Below are 13497 nucleotides of genomic sequence, written 5' to 3'. Positions count from 1 at the left end.
AAAAGTTAAGAGATGAGGGAATAGTGTTGCAAGGACTCAAAACTGAGGACAGACTGCAATTATTAACCATAGAATGTGGCCAGACCTCTTGGTCAATGACATTTATGAACAAAATTCTGTGAGACCTGTAAATAATCAGAGAGAACTGCAATATTCCAAGCCAAAACCAGCCCTTAATCTTTGAATATAGATGTGTAAGCAACACAGGGAAAAAATTCCCTAAAATTCTATAAACTTATGCCAGGACTCTGGCTGTTAACACAAAATCTTTGTTTGTGGCATGATATACTCTCACAGCAGCGAAAAGGTCCAAACACACGCACGCACACAAACCTTTCCAAAGCGTCTTCTGTGGTAGGAGAAGAGGTAGGAGATCAAATCTCTGTAACCTGACCAGTGCTCTCTTATCTGCAGGATAAGCTCCCAGACAGAACTCTGAGAAAATCCTGATACTTTTGGAAAATCTTGATTTAAAAGAGCAGCTTGAGAGGAGGCAGGGCAATACAAGTTCAACAGAACGCAAGTTTAACAATCTTTAAAAAGTTTGGTTGAAAAACAGAGCATATTTTATATCATCAAACCCTTGTCTACTTTCAGGTCACATATATAATCATTCCTACTAGAATTTAAGATGTCTGAAGTTGAAATGAACAAGAAAACCTGATGATGGTCACGGGAGTACATAAAGCTATTGGAGATTATTAAGAAAACTTCCCTAAACCGAGGTTTCTACCCAGTATCCATGTCCTACAGGCAGTCACCCCGTTATACACTGATGCACACAAGAGGCTGAGCACACGACTGAGCAATTTTACTTCCCTCATCCTGCAGAACACACGATGTTCTAGATGCAAACACAGATGGATTAGTGGCTATTTCTTCAAGAATCATAGCTTAAAGAGTTGTGTAGCCCTGCTTCCCATCTACATTCTTCTTGAATTCCCTCTATCTAGTCTGGAACTCCAGCTCAGCAGACAGAGAAATGTCTTCCTGCAGGCAAGAATGAACAATCTCTCCCCAATTACAGAGCCATGTGTGGGCTATGAGCAATTTTCCAAACATAAAAGGAAGGAGAGAATTTGCTATCCATATATTAACAAGCTAAAACAAGCCAACCTGCAGATGGAAAGGATCAAAGTGTCTGTTCCAGTCACCTCAAAATTAATCCCCTCCAGGAATGTTCAGCACCTTCCCCCACACACAAACACACTATGTCCCCCCAGTCCCTCCCAGAGCAAAAAGTCAAGCTCAAAGAGCACATCTAGCTTTTTTACATTAATATGATACTCCAAGAATACACACACCCTCCTTTTCTCTTTGAAAAACTATGTTCTTCCCCATCCATCCCCAGACATGCACTTGCAGATAGCTAAGACACAATTTTAACTCCACTGCCTATTAAACATGATACTATGCTTTATCAAAAAGATTCACTGCAGGTTGAGGTTGGAAACAGCACCTGCATCACAGATATGACTGTCCTTTTCAAATACTAAAACAGCAAAAGTAAAATTTATCATCTGTAATACAGATTTTTTGGAAGCAATTCTGCATTATAAATCAGGAAAAAGTGAATGTGAGAGACTAAAGATATTAGGAAAAGAAAATATGCACATTATGACAGCTAGCTCTTCTGGTATTTCCAGGATATTTTTCACTTTTGAACTGCCACTGCTCAACTGTATTTTACACAATACCTCAGTTAGATGTCAAAAGGGCATCTGTGATGTCAAACCCCTCTACATCTTTCTCTTAGGCAAGCTGAAAACTATCATGATTTGCAGAGGGCCTGAAAATTCTTCTGCTAAACTATGGACAAAAGCAGCTACATTCTTCCCAAAAAAGCCTAAAGCTCAGTGTTAACACAAACAGTCCAGTTTCATTCCTACAGAAGTGCCATTTTTCACAAGAAGTGTTAGAAACAGGACACCTCGTATCCAATGGGGTTGGTAAGATCTACAAAAGTAACATTAATACCACTAATTCTGACCACATCAGAACACTGGCCAGATTAAGAAGGCAAGTTTACCAGCAAATTGAACTGTTCATCAGCTCTACTATATTGGACTACACAGTTTGGGAAACTGCCACGTACAGATTGACGTGGCTCAGTAACAGGCAACATCAGTTGCTCCAACAAATCATGAAACAATGCTGTGTGGCACAACTCATGTTAACAGGAAGAAGTGATAGACTGGGAACAGTGGCTTTACTTTCAAATTCCACCTGCTAAATCCATCCTTGGGCTTTGAAGTTCTCTCATTTCATTATCACCCACAAGTTTGTCACTACTTCTTTTAAAGAGAGACTATACATAGTATTAGATAAAAGGAAGCTAAGACACAAACCATTTCAACTACCATCCCACCATTTGATTTGTGGAAATGTCAAAAGCTCCCTCCATCATAGGCCTCTGGTCAGACATGGAGGGCTTAGTTTTTCCATGCAGCTATGTACCATTTCTAAAATGGAGATACCAGGTTTGTATTTTTAAGAGTGGGATAACATGCAACTAAGTAACTGAGAAAAAGCATAAACTGTCCAGATATCACAGTAACATATAATGTATCAGACAGGAAGGAAGGTTAATATATTCGTACATGAGCATAGTTGAAATATCAGCAGTAATCCAGTTTCACCACACTTATAAAGGAAAGATAACAACAAAAGCAGGAACTCCAAAGACTGGTTTCTAAAATTATATCACATTTTTGGAAGCACTGCTGTGTATATGAACACCAGAATTAATAGAAGAAAAGGTTTGGGTTTTTTCTTCAGCGAGCTAGTATATTTTCTCTTTCCCTTTAGAAAGTTTCAGTCATTTAAGAAACAAATTTGTATACAACTAATCATGATGATTACTCAATTTCATTGATACAACATGGGTAACTAATACAATACTGCACATCTTAAAGATTATTCAACTACAAGTAACAAAGAGAAATACAAAAGGCAATCTGAAATATTTCACCACCTGGTATAGATCTTATAGCCAAATAATTTATTATTCTTCAGAGTATCTTGCTGAAATCTGTATGTGTAAAGTTAATCTGTCATTGCCCCCCCAATTTAGTCTTTACAAATACATCACACTAAAAAATTAATTCTTGATTCCTAGAAAGAAAAAAATTACTAGGAACCAAAACACAATCAAGAAACACACTTTTCAATCCTGAAGTAGAAAACAGTCTGGGTTAAATGACACATAACTCAGGTCTGCCAATTCTTAAACCTCCATCAACACAGAGGCATAATAGCATACGTAGACTCTGTGGCCCAAAAGTTCTCAACTTTTGGATTTTCCAGGAACTCTGTATTCAAAAACCTATACAGTTTGAAAACTATCACCCCTGAAATGCTCTTCCCTTTCTTCCCTAGGCTTTTTCATATCCCTTTTATGCAGGAGTATTTTCATTTTTCCCTCTGCTTTCCCATTATCTGTCTCTGTCTTGAATACCTTCTCAGAAATACTTACAATAATAACAATAGTTCAGAAATTGTCTGTGCCTCTAGGCAACACGCCTAAGTCTGTGAAATCCTCAGTCTGTATTCTTGTAACCCCAGTAAGGTGAATTCCCACTTTTCCCAATCATTAAATTTCTTCATGAACTAATGGATCCAGCTACACCTGAAATAATTCATTATATCATCCATATCACACTGAAGTTGCACTCAATCTTCATGTGATCGTAACACTATTCTTTTAGAAAGTGCAGAACTTCAGTTCTGAATACACTAAGTCAGAATTACTTGAACTGAATTCCCAAATCTATTAGCATGTACAGCAAATTCCATGGCCATGGTAAACAAATGAAACCCATGCCCAATTTGGTGTCATTAAGGAAATTAATGAAGCAAGCTCTCCACTCAGAGCTGTCAAAAGATAGTTAATGACTCATAGGAAAACCTTGATTTGCTCTGTACACATGCTTCATTTCCCTCACCACTTCAAGTACAAAGTGAAAAATTCTGCCTGCTTGAACACTCCTACTCTATTTTGAAATGTTTTTCCCTTCTCAGCTCTACACATCTTCAGAGCACTTAAGCATAAGGGAACAAGTAAGTGTAACAGCAACCACATGGGTAAACCAAAAGCAAGTAAACTCATCCCAGAAATACAGGCAGTAGTCCCTCTACAAGCAAACTCAAAAAGCACCATCCATTTCCTTGAAAAACGTGGAGAAGGAAATTGTTCCAGGATGCCAAGGAAAGGAATGACATTCATGATACTCAGAATGGAAGCTGAAAGCAGAGGAACGCAACTCAAAGCTCGTAAGTACCACTGAGAAATAGAAAATGCATTTTGTCACTGGCAAGGGTCTGATTCTCACAAGTGACAAGGCTCTACAGCTCTCAACTCTTCTTAAACTCCAAGCTTAAAAGGAATCCCGAGGGCTTTTGGCCCATTAAGAGCTTGCCCACCCCTACTAGCAGAACAGCCCAGCCTCCCATGCAGCACACCTCACTGGGCCTCCCAGCAGGCAGAACCCTGCCTTTCCCCTTCTCCCACAGCAGCAACATCCACAGCTCTAATGTAAGCACAGGATGCACAATTTCATCTGGTTAAACAACAGGCATCATCGTGCAGACACCTGAAGCTGCTTTTCAAGAGGTAAGAATGATTATTGCCTCCAAAAAGGCAGAAAATGGATCCCAATGAAGTGTCAAACTCTTTGTCTGTCATTTTAGATTTCAAGCAATGTTACTGATGACAATATCAGCATGAGTCAGTGACATGGAAAACATGTAATAGTAGACTGTTTTGCTTGAATTTCAGTCCTGTGCTCCAAGCATTAGTCACCACATTCTTCAAAAACAAAACTAAATAAAAAAATATTTTTTTAAAAAGTCTATTACAAAGAAGAAAAGCCATTACTCACATTTCACACCAGCTCAGTCTAACCACGTTTTCTCTTAAAGCAGAATAATTATGTTTTCATAAAATCTCACACCTGCAGAGAACACAGTTTCACTTAAAAGCATAGGGATAAAGGCACTAATCAGCTCAGCTGGGTGTTTGTAAACTAGAGATGACAAGGTGCTTTCCCCTTTTCAAATGAGCACAATCCATTAAAAATAATTCTCAAAGATGCTTCTGATCATTTATCAGTTCCTTCTGGCAACACGTTTTTTTTAACCACACAATCACTGACTTATTTGGACACTATTACCTTAAACTAGACTATGAATCAACATTTCAGTCCTGGTTTTCCCCAGAAGTACCCTTCTGTGCTTGCAGATTCCAGATGTCACAGCTGAACACAGCCACTCCTTCCCAGTTAGCTCCCAAATTTTCTTTCTTGGGGAGTGGCATACTATCTCCTACAGGTCATAATCAAAGCTGGGGTGCCTCATGACCTAGTCTCTAGTTTTCAGGAAAGGTCAGCTTGTTGACACACTTCACACTCCAACATACAAAAGGAACAGCTGTTATTTGTTCAGGACAGAATTAGCATCTTCATTTCAAAATAAAACTGAGTAACAGCACACAGACACGCACAGAATAAACAGCCCAAGTGTTTCAGTTACATACAAAGTCAAAACTGCATTTTTAAAAATTACTGCTTTCTTCAAAGTACTTTTGCACAGCAGAGTAAGCAGGTATTTGACAAAAACACTCAGCAAAAACCAGAAGATTTTGGCATACTAATCTTGTGCTTCCTAGGGGATGGAGTTCTAGCTGGTTTCTGGCATAATTCCTCTAGAGATTAGTCTCTTTAGAGAACTACAAATCCCATGATGCACTTCAATGATAACAAAAACCCCCTTGTGCTTCAGGAAAGCCAGTACTTGGAAAAAAATCCAAAAAAAAAGGGAAAAAAAAAAAAAAAAAAAAAAAATCACAAATGAAGCATATGCCATGAAGCAGCACAGAAGTAACAGCAAAATATTACATTGAAAATGCAAAAATTTTAGGCCTCAAAAGGCAAGAACTCCATGGAAGAAAATGAAGTTTCCAGCCAGAACTAAACCTATTTCTTCCACTGCCCCATCATTAAGCATCTTGAAACACATGTAATTTAACACAGACCAATCTTAACATAAGATTCAAGCCTACACACTTAAGTATGCTTTTGTACAGCAGACAAAGTGGCAGGATAATGACAAAATATTTTAAGTAACCACAGTATAGAAGACAAAGAAATAAGTAAAGGAATATTGGCATCCATAAAAATACTGCAGAACATGAAAACCTCTCCCAATAATGCTAAACAGCTGGATTCAAGCTGCAAGGCCACTGCTGAGTACCTGCTGAAAGGGAACACCTGCAACATTACAAAAAGTACAAAACACAGAACTCATATCAAAACAACTACAGAATTGTCAGTCACTTCTTTCCAGAATCATACATTTTCTTTACATTATAAGACTTGCCAATATTTACCTGTCATATTTTACTTATGGATTGAAGATGCACTTCTAAAACAAGTATTTTTCAAATATGAGCAATAAACAATTTTGCTGTCACTGAATCATAATCAAAGAGCAAGAGCAACTAAGATAGAATTACCTGGTTTTTAGATACTTATAACCTTACAGCTCAAAAAAAATCCAATATTTGGACTAGACATAAGAGAAGAATTAAGAAACAGACTAATAACAATCTCAGAGCTTTGACTGAAATCTACTAGTCTAAAAATTTTTACCTAATATCTGCTCTGCTACTGAAAAATGTACATCCTCCCCCAGAGTTTCATCTTAACACCCTAATCTGTTGAAATTGTCACTGGAGATGCCATGTTTCCCAGAAGCTGCAGTAATAGGTCATAAATTGTAATTGACTTTTCATCTTCCGTATCAAATCTGTCTCAACTGAAAATAAAAATAATTCTGAAGGCTGAGTGTTGCTGAACAGCTGCAGCAATAAACAACTGCAAAAAAAAATAACACACCTCAGGGAAAGCTTATTTTTAATTAGTGAAATACCTTGTGTTCATAAGGAAGTGTTTTTAGAGGTTTTTCAAACACAAAGTAAATTGATTGCATACTAAAATCAACAGCAATGAATTTAATCATAGTCCAGTCAGGTTCCAGGCTCTCACTTCTTGACCATAGCAACAGGCTGTGTGTTTATGAACGAAAATCAGATAAGAACACCTTCATCAAACCCAAAGGGAACAGCTTGTTACCAAAATCCAGGCAGCTGAAGTTTTTAATTATATACAATGAAGAAAAGGCAAATTACCCATTACCTGGCAAAAGGACAACATCAACAATTCATAAAATATTACATTCAGATTGCAAACACTATAGAAAGGCTCAGATACACCAGGTAAACAAAGCCTAACACATATGTTCAGGAAATCCCACGTTCCCAGATGTACAAGTACACAATACCCACAAAGATATTCTTTGCTCTCGTAGTTACTATTTTCAGGACACTGACTGGTAGGAAAGTATCCTGTAACAAGCCACTATCACCTATTAATCATTAAAGCTAGACAAAGCAAAAGCTTGAATGCACACAAATTGTGTTTCCATGACTAATTCCTCTAAAATCTGGGAAAAATTCACATAAGGCTGTGGAACACAGATCACATGTCTCTCTCCACTAACCCTCAGAAGGGCAGAAAACAAGGATGCCCACGATATGGTTCAGAGCCTAACACTGCTAGAGCTAGGTGTTACAAGCCTCCCCACCTCCAGGAAAAACCTCTAATGGCTTAATCCATTAGCTTGTGGTTGGTATCAGACAGGAATGCCTGAGTCCAGAGTACCTCTCAGTCTTTCCTAGTGCAGCAATTTCACATCATGCTAAAGCACTGAAGAAGGAAAGGGAAAAGTGTGCATGCATGTCCTACCAAGAGGGAAGGCCACAGGACCGCTACACAAGTATACTCTCCCATGATGTGGAAGGCGCAGGCTCAAGCTCCTGCCCTCCTCTGCTTCCACACAGCAGATGAGCACCCAGATGCAGTGGTACAGTACATGTGTCTTCCTGGCACCATGAATACTGGATCATTTACTACAATGATCTAGTCTCATGTCCCAAAACCAACTTTTCCCTCTCCCTCCTTCCCAGTGAAATACCCTCAACTCCCCACTTTTCTGCTTGATAGCAACAAGTCATCTCTGCTAGCCACTACAAACCCAACTGCTGCCCTGAAACAGGAGGCCTTTATGTATTAAGGCATAATTTCCATAGCCTGCAGGGTGATCTAGCCAGCACAGAGGACTGAGCTACTGACACTGCAGCTGCCAGAGAACAGGAGGAAGAGGAGGCAGCCACTTCTGCAAGGACAAAAAGCAACACCAGTAACCTGACACTCACCAGCAGGCTGGAAGGAGGTGCAGAACACAGCACACAGCTGTCTGGGCCCTCCTCATCTCCTCCAGAGGAAAGGTGGCAAGCCAGATGGAAGTATCCCCTGGGCCACTTTCAACTGCAACCACCTGCTGAACCACTACAACAGAGATACACAAACCTAAGGGCAGAAGAAATCCTCAAAGTGTATTAATTGGCATGAATACGGGTTATTAGGACATAGAAGAGTCCTAATTTAGCAATCAAGAAGCCCTGCAAAAACCTGAAGTTTTTGTACAAGATATTTTCATGTTGAAAGATAGAAAATATGTGGGGTTTTTTGTTCATACAGAGAAACACTGCTAAAGAAAATATTTCTACAGAGACCCTCATATCCAACAAGACAGGACTATGCAAATGTAAACAGCCCTCAATCTACACACTAGTGGCTTCCTTCTTCACCTTACCTTCTCAAATGAATTTTAGTAGTACTAGCTGCAGAAAAAGGGAAAGTATAGAAAGACCTACGGAAGAAGGAAGTGAACCCATTTTACTTCAACTAAAAAGAGCTGGTAAATACGCTTCTTCTGTTGATCAGTGGGAATCACATTCGAAAACATACAGTATGAGAAATGGTAGGCAAGGGACAAGAAAACAGGACAGTACATTGAAAGTTTTATATAAAGTCTAATGATTTTTTTTTTTTTTTTTCAAAACAAGGAAGAACTACAAATTCACTTACATTGCAGGATTCTGCAGTTTACCCAACTAAAATTACCTTCTTCAAACAAAAAACAATATTTTAATTGAAAGTAAAAACATGTCTGCAGGTTGAAGCCATGATCAGTCACTTTCTCACTCTGTTCACAAGCATACAGATTTCAAACTGGAAAAAAAAAAAAAAGATGGCCTCGATTCCACATTTTTTGTTTGTTTCTGTGGTTAAGGCATAAAAGATACCAGCACCACCTTTGTCTTTCAGTAAATCAGTGTAAAACTGACAGATTAAATTTTTAAAAAACTAAGCTCTATAAGTGCCTCCTGAATATGTAAATCTAATAGACAGCTCTCTAAACACCACCATTCTCCCTCCCATTCCCCCAAAATCACAAATACATTCCTAAATGGATTAATATCCTCATTCTGCCATCCCCAAAGCTAAGAGAGTGTCTACGTAGCTTGAGAAACTACAAAGACATAACAGCATCTTCTCTTCCTCTGTCTCTGAGGCTACTTAATTTCCTCAGATCTTTTCCAGTGAAGGTGCACTGGAAGCAGGCTGCATCAACACACCTGTCCATTAGATGACTGCAAATCAATCTGTCACCTTATGCCTCAAGCAATTCATTATCTCAATTCTGTTATCACACAGGTCCATACCCGCGGGGTTATGGGGGGGGAAGGAGGGAGGAAAGGTGAACACCTAGTCCCTATGAAGCCAGGCAATGTTAATTTCCTATCACTGGCAGATCACCCTGCAGGCTATGGAAATTCTGCCTTAATACATCAAGCACCAAACAGCTATACTGCCTTCCTGAACTTAACAAGTCCTGAATTTGCAAGTCCAGTTATATTCTTAAACTACAAAAAAAAAGTTAGCAACTTTAAAAGCACAGTTACATGGTGAAATATATCAATACAAGAGACTACCAAATCAAGTGGGGAAAAAAGGGACAGGGGGCACTTAGATGCACAAAGTGCATTACCATTATCACTTGCAGACTCTCCCACACTGCCATAAAGATAGTTTAAAGGTAACAAAACCGCCTCACTCAATCATTTATCAGATGTAGTTTATTACATTTATTCTAACATTCCAACTACTGCAGTAAAGGATTCATTTTAAAAGTCAAAAGGAATACAATGAAGCACACCCCTGTCAGAGTGCTAGGGGTGTTGCAAGGAGCAGGGTAACAGACTGCTCTATCCCCAGGTGCAAAATATCACCTTCCAGGCTCTTTCCCTGAACCTCCGTTTTCTTTCATCATCAAATGGCAGGTCTCACTCTGGGGACACTGGCCTGCCAAAACTTTAATAGCTTTGACATTTCCAGGATGCTTACTTCTTCCCCCCTTATCCTCTACCCATCACTATTAACACTTTGTTGCTAAACACCTGCAAATACTTACATGTAAATCCCTGTTACAGGCCTGCTGTGTAAGAAACAATTAAGCAGGGACTCCACTGGCTTTCAGAGAGGCTGTACAGTCACCTGGCTTGCTTCTCACCCTCTAGCCACAAAGGTACTAAGGCCAGGAGAAAAAACAAATACCGAAACAAAGCAAATAAACCCCAAACCAACAAAAAAACAACAACAGAAGCCTGAACCACTAACCCACTCCCCGTCCCCCACCTCTCTTATCACACACATCTTCATGGCTAGAAGACTCTCCATCAAGAGGGATTTTCCAACAGAAGGCTCTTCAGCAATAGCTCAGACTTGATACATAAAGACTCTCATTAGGATTTGGTAACTTCTGGTTACTTTCAGTCCCATGTTTGATCCCTCTGTAGGGAAGGCACAGGAGCTGAGGTTAATGACCTGCAAAGGTTCTTCTTTCCTAGGCTTCACTTCCTTGTTGCTGGTCAGTCATAGCTTACTGATCCACCATAGTGCTAGAAAGGTCTGATATTTCCGAATGGTAAACAACAGGAATTGTACCACAGTCTTATTTCACTCAAGCAATTCATTTTAATTCTTAAACCATCAGTAGAAAGTAAATGAATACCTTACTTAACATCTGGACAAACACCTCCACTGTGATCTTCCCAACTTTACTCAATGACTCAGTGTCACAGTTAGGAATCAGGCCACCTATGAATATTTTAGGTTGCACTTAAAGGGCAAGCATGTGGCAAAGCTGTACTCAGAGCAACATGTAGCATTTTTCATATCACAAGAACACAAAGAGTAATGTGCAAGCCATTTCAGTTCTTTTTTTTTTTCTCCACAGGAAAACAAAGTTTTATGAAACTGACAGGTAAGGTACATTGTACAATTCCTGACAGAGTAACAAGTGCTCATTCTCAGTAGGTACTCAGTAAGGATCAGGGAATACATCCAGCATGAGAATGAGTTATTTTGATTCTTCAGCCAGCAGCCAGAAAAATCCCATTAGAAATTCGCACTAGGAATAAAATAGAACTCTAAGCCGTGAAGTTGAATGTCTAACCAACCATTATGCTTCTTGTAGTATGTTTAGTGACTTCTAGATTGATTTCCTTGTATTGCAAATGTCTGACCACATTTGGTTTTCCTTCATTACACCTCTTTTGCAATTCTAGCACTGCTTGCTATTTGGTTACCATCTCTGTTTTAGTTAAAGAGTAAGTTTAGGAGACACACAAGTAATTATACTAATAATATTTTACTCAAATAAGCCTCACAGATCTCTCAAAAATACCACCTCATTCTCTGTCGTTTTGGTCATTTACAGATAAGTAAGACACAAAAGATACAAAGAAACTCTCCATCAGTTTTGTCAGATGCAAAAGAAATTGCTGTATTCTTCCAGTCTTCTCCACTATCATATGACTGACTCAGTGATACCACATCTTCTGTCAGCCGCAGAGCTTATGGTCAGAGAGGTAAGGCTGAGGGGTGGGCTCACATGCCACTCTGCAATCAGCACAGCCAGAGAAAGAACCCAGAACAGGAATCTTTTTCTATGTTCCAGCTATAAATATTTTCTGCATGACCAGCAGGCCAAAGAAGGTAATGCCAACAGTAATGATATCCCAAAATACCACAGCTGTTCAGTAAAACAAAGTGTGAACTGCAGAAAGGTACTTTGGATTAAGTCAGAGATTGCAAGGAACACTGACTAAACCACTTGTGGCCACTGCCTTCTCTAAATAATCATTCCCTGTGGCAAACACACATCTATGTTGAAACAAAAGGTATTGTTTTAATTTAACTTACAGAAAACTCTTGACAATGGCAGCACTGATTTGTGAGCACCTGTACTTCCAACAAATTAAATGACTAATTAAGCTTTCCAATAAACATTAGTAGTCAATTTAATTACACACACAAAAAAAGAACAACCCACATCCTTTTAGCTATAGGGTGAAAAACCCACTACTTCCAGTACTTTGGTGGTTCTGTTTCAGAGCTTCAAAGTCACCAGACCCACTTGGCCTTCTATGCAATAAACTTAACTAACTGCAGCAGTTTCTTCAAAAAATTAGCCAGCTTAAGACATCTGTAATCAGTCATGGTATTGAGCAGTATACAGAAGTTTCCTATCAAGTGTCACATAAAAGAGACCCAAAATCTTGTTTGTGCAGCTACAGCCCTCATGGTTCTCGCCACTGTTTCATTTCATACCTAGTAAAATGTAAACAATGCTATTACAAGTATAACTACTACCACCAGGCACTCCTCAATACAAAAACCAATACAGTGTTCAACATGTAAACAGCATTCCAAATTACACAAAATGCTGTAATTATCACCCAGTCCTCGGCTTGGAAATGAGATACTCGGTTGAGGCACAACTCCTTGCTGCTCCGGAGACCATCACGACTTGGAGGATGAGGCTGGGGAGCCCGAGTCGCCCGGCCTGCGCTCCTACTCAGTGCCAACAACTGCTGGGCATGACCTGGGCACTTGTCAGAAGACACACAAAGATCCTGAACCTCGATCCTCCGTAAGGATCATTTGTCGAAGAAAAGCACCACTAAACAACTAGGTATTTTAACCTAGTTTTCCGTAGGACAGAGGGCAGTTTTAGCCAGTGATGGCCAAACCGCTGCCCACAGTTACAAGCTTGGGCATCGGGAGAGATCCGGGTGGGTACCGAACACCCTCTAGCACGGGCATCGGGAGAGATCCGGGCGGGTACCGAACACCCTCTAGCACGGGCATCGGGAGATCCGGGTGGGTACCGAACACCCTCTAGCACAGACACGGGAGATCCGGGTGGGTACCGAACACCCTCTAGCACAGACACGGGAGATCCGGGTGGGTACCGAACACCCTCTAGCACAGACACGGGAGATCCGGGTGGGTACCGAACACCCTCTAGCACAGACACGGGAGATCCGGGTGGGTACCGAACACCCTCTAGCACAGACACGGGAGATCCGGGTGGGTACCGAACACCCTCTAGCACAGACACGGGAGATCCGGGTGGGTACCGAACACCCTCTAGCACAGACACGGGAGATCCGGGTGGGTACCGAACACCCTCTAGCACAGACACGGGAGATCCGGGTGGGTACCGAACACCCTCTAGCACAGACACGGG

General features: G+C 40.2%; 1 protein-coding gene across 2 annotated transcripts in view; it reads right to left on the bottom strand.

Moving 5' to 3' along the window:
* TNS3 (tensin 3) overlaps positions 1-13497 on the bottom strand; it is a 200180-nt gene that overhangs the window by 186554 nt on the left and 129 nt on the right. Inside the window, exon 1 of one of the 2 annotated variants that reach the window (XM_026841770.1) lies at positions 12704-12782. The exons of the other annotated variant lie outside the window; for it this stretch is intronic. The gene's annotated coding sequence lies outside the window, so the exon portion shown is untranslated. Of the gene's footprint in view, positions 1-12703; positions 12783-13497 lie in introns of those variants that run through there. 2 annotated transcript variants of the gene reach the window in all.

This window comes from Athene cunicularia, assembly GCF_003259725.1.
Source record: "Athene cunicularia isolate RWA chromosome 2 unlocalized genomic scaffold, athCun1 chr2_part1, whole genome shotgun sequence".
Taxonomy (NCBI): Eukaryota; Metazoa; Chordata; class Aves; order Strigiformes; family Strigidae; genus Athene; species Athene cunicularia.
Note: the sequence above shows the minus strand (reverse complement) of the source record. Positions and strands in the feature narration are given on the sequence as shown.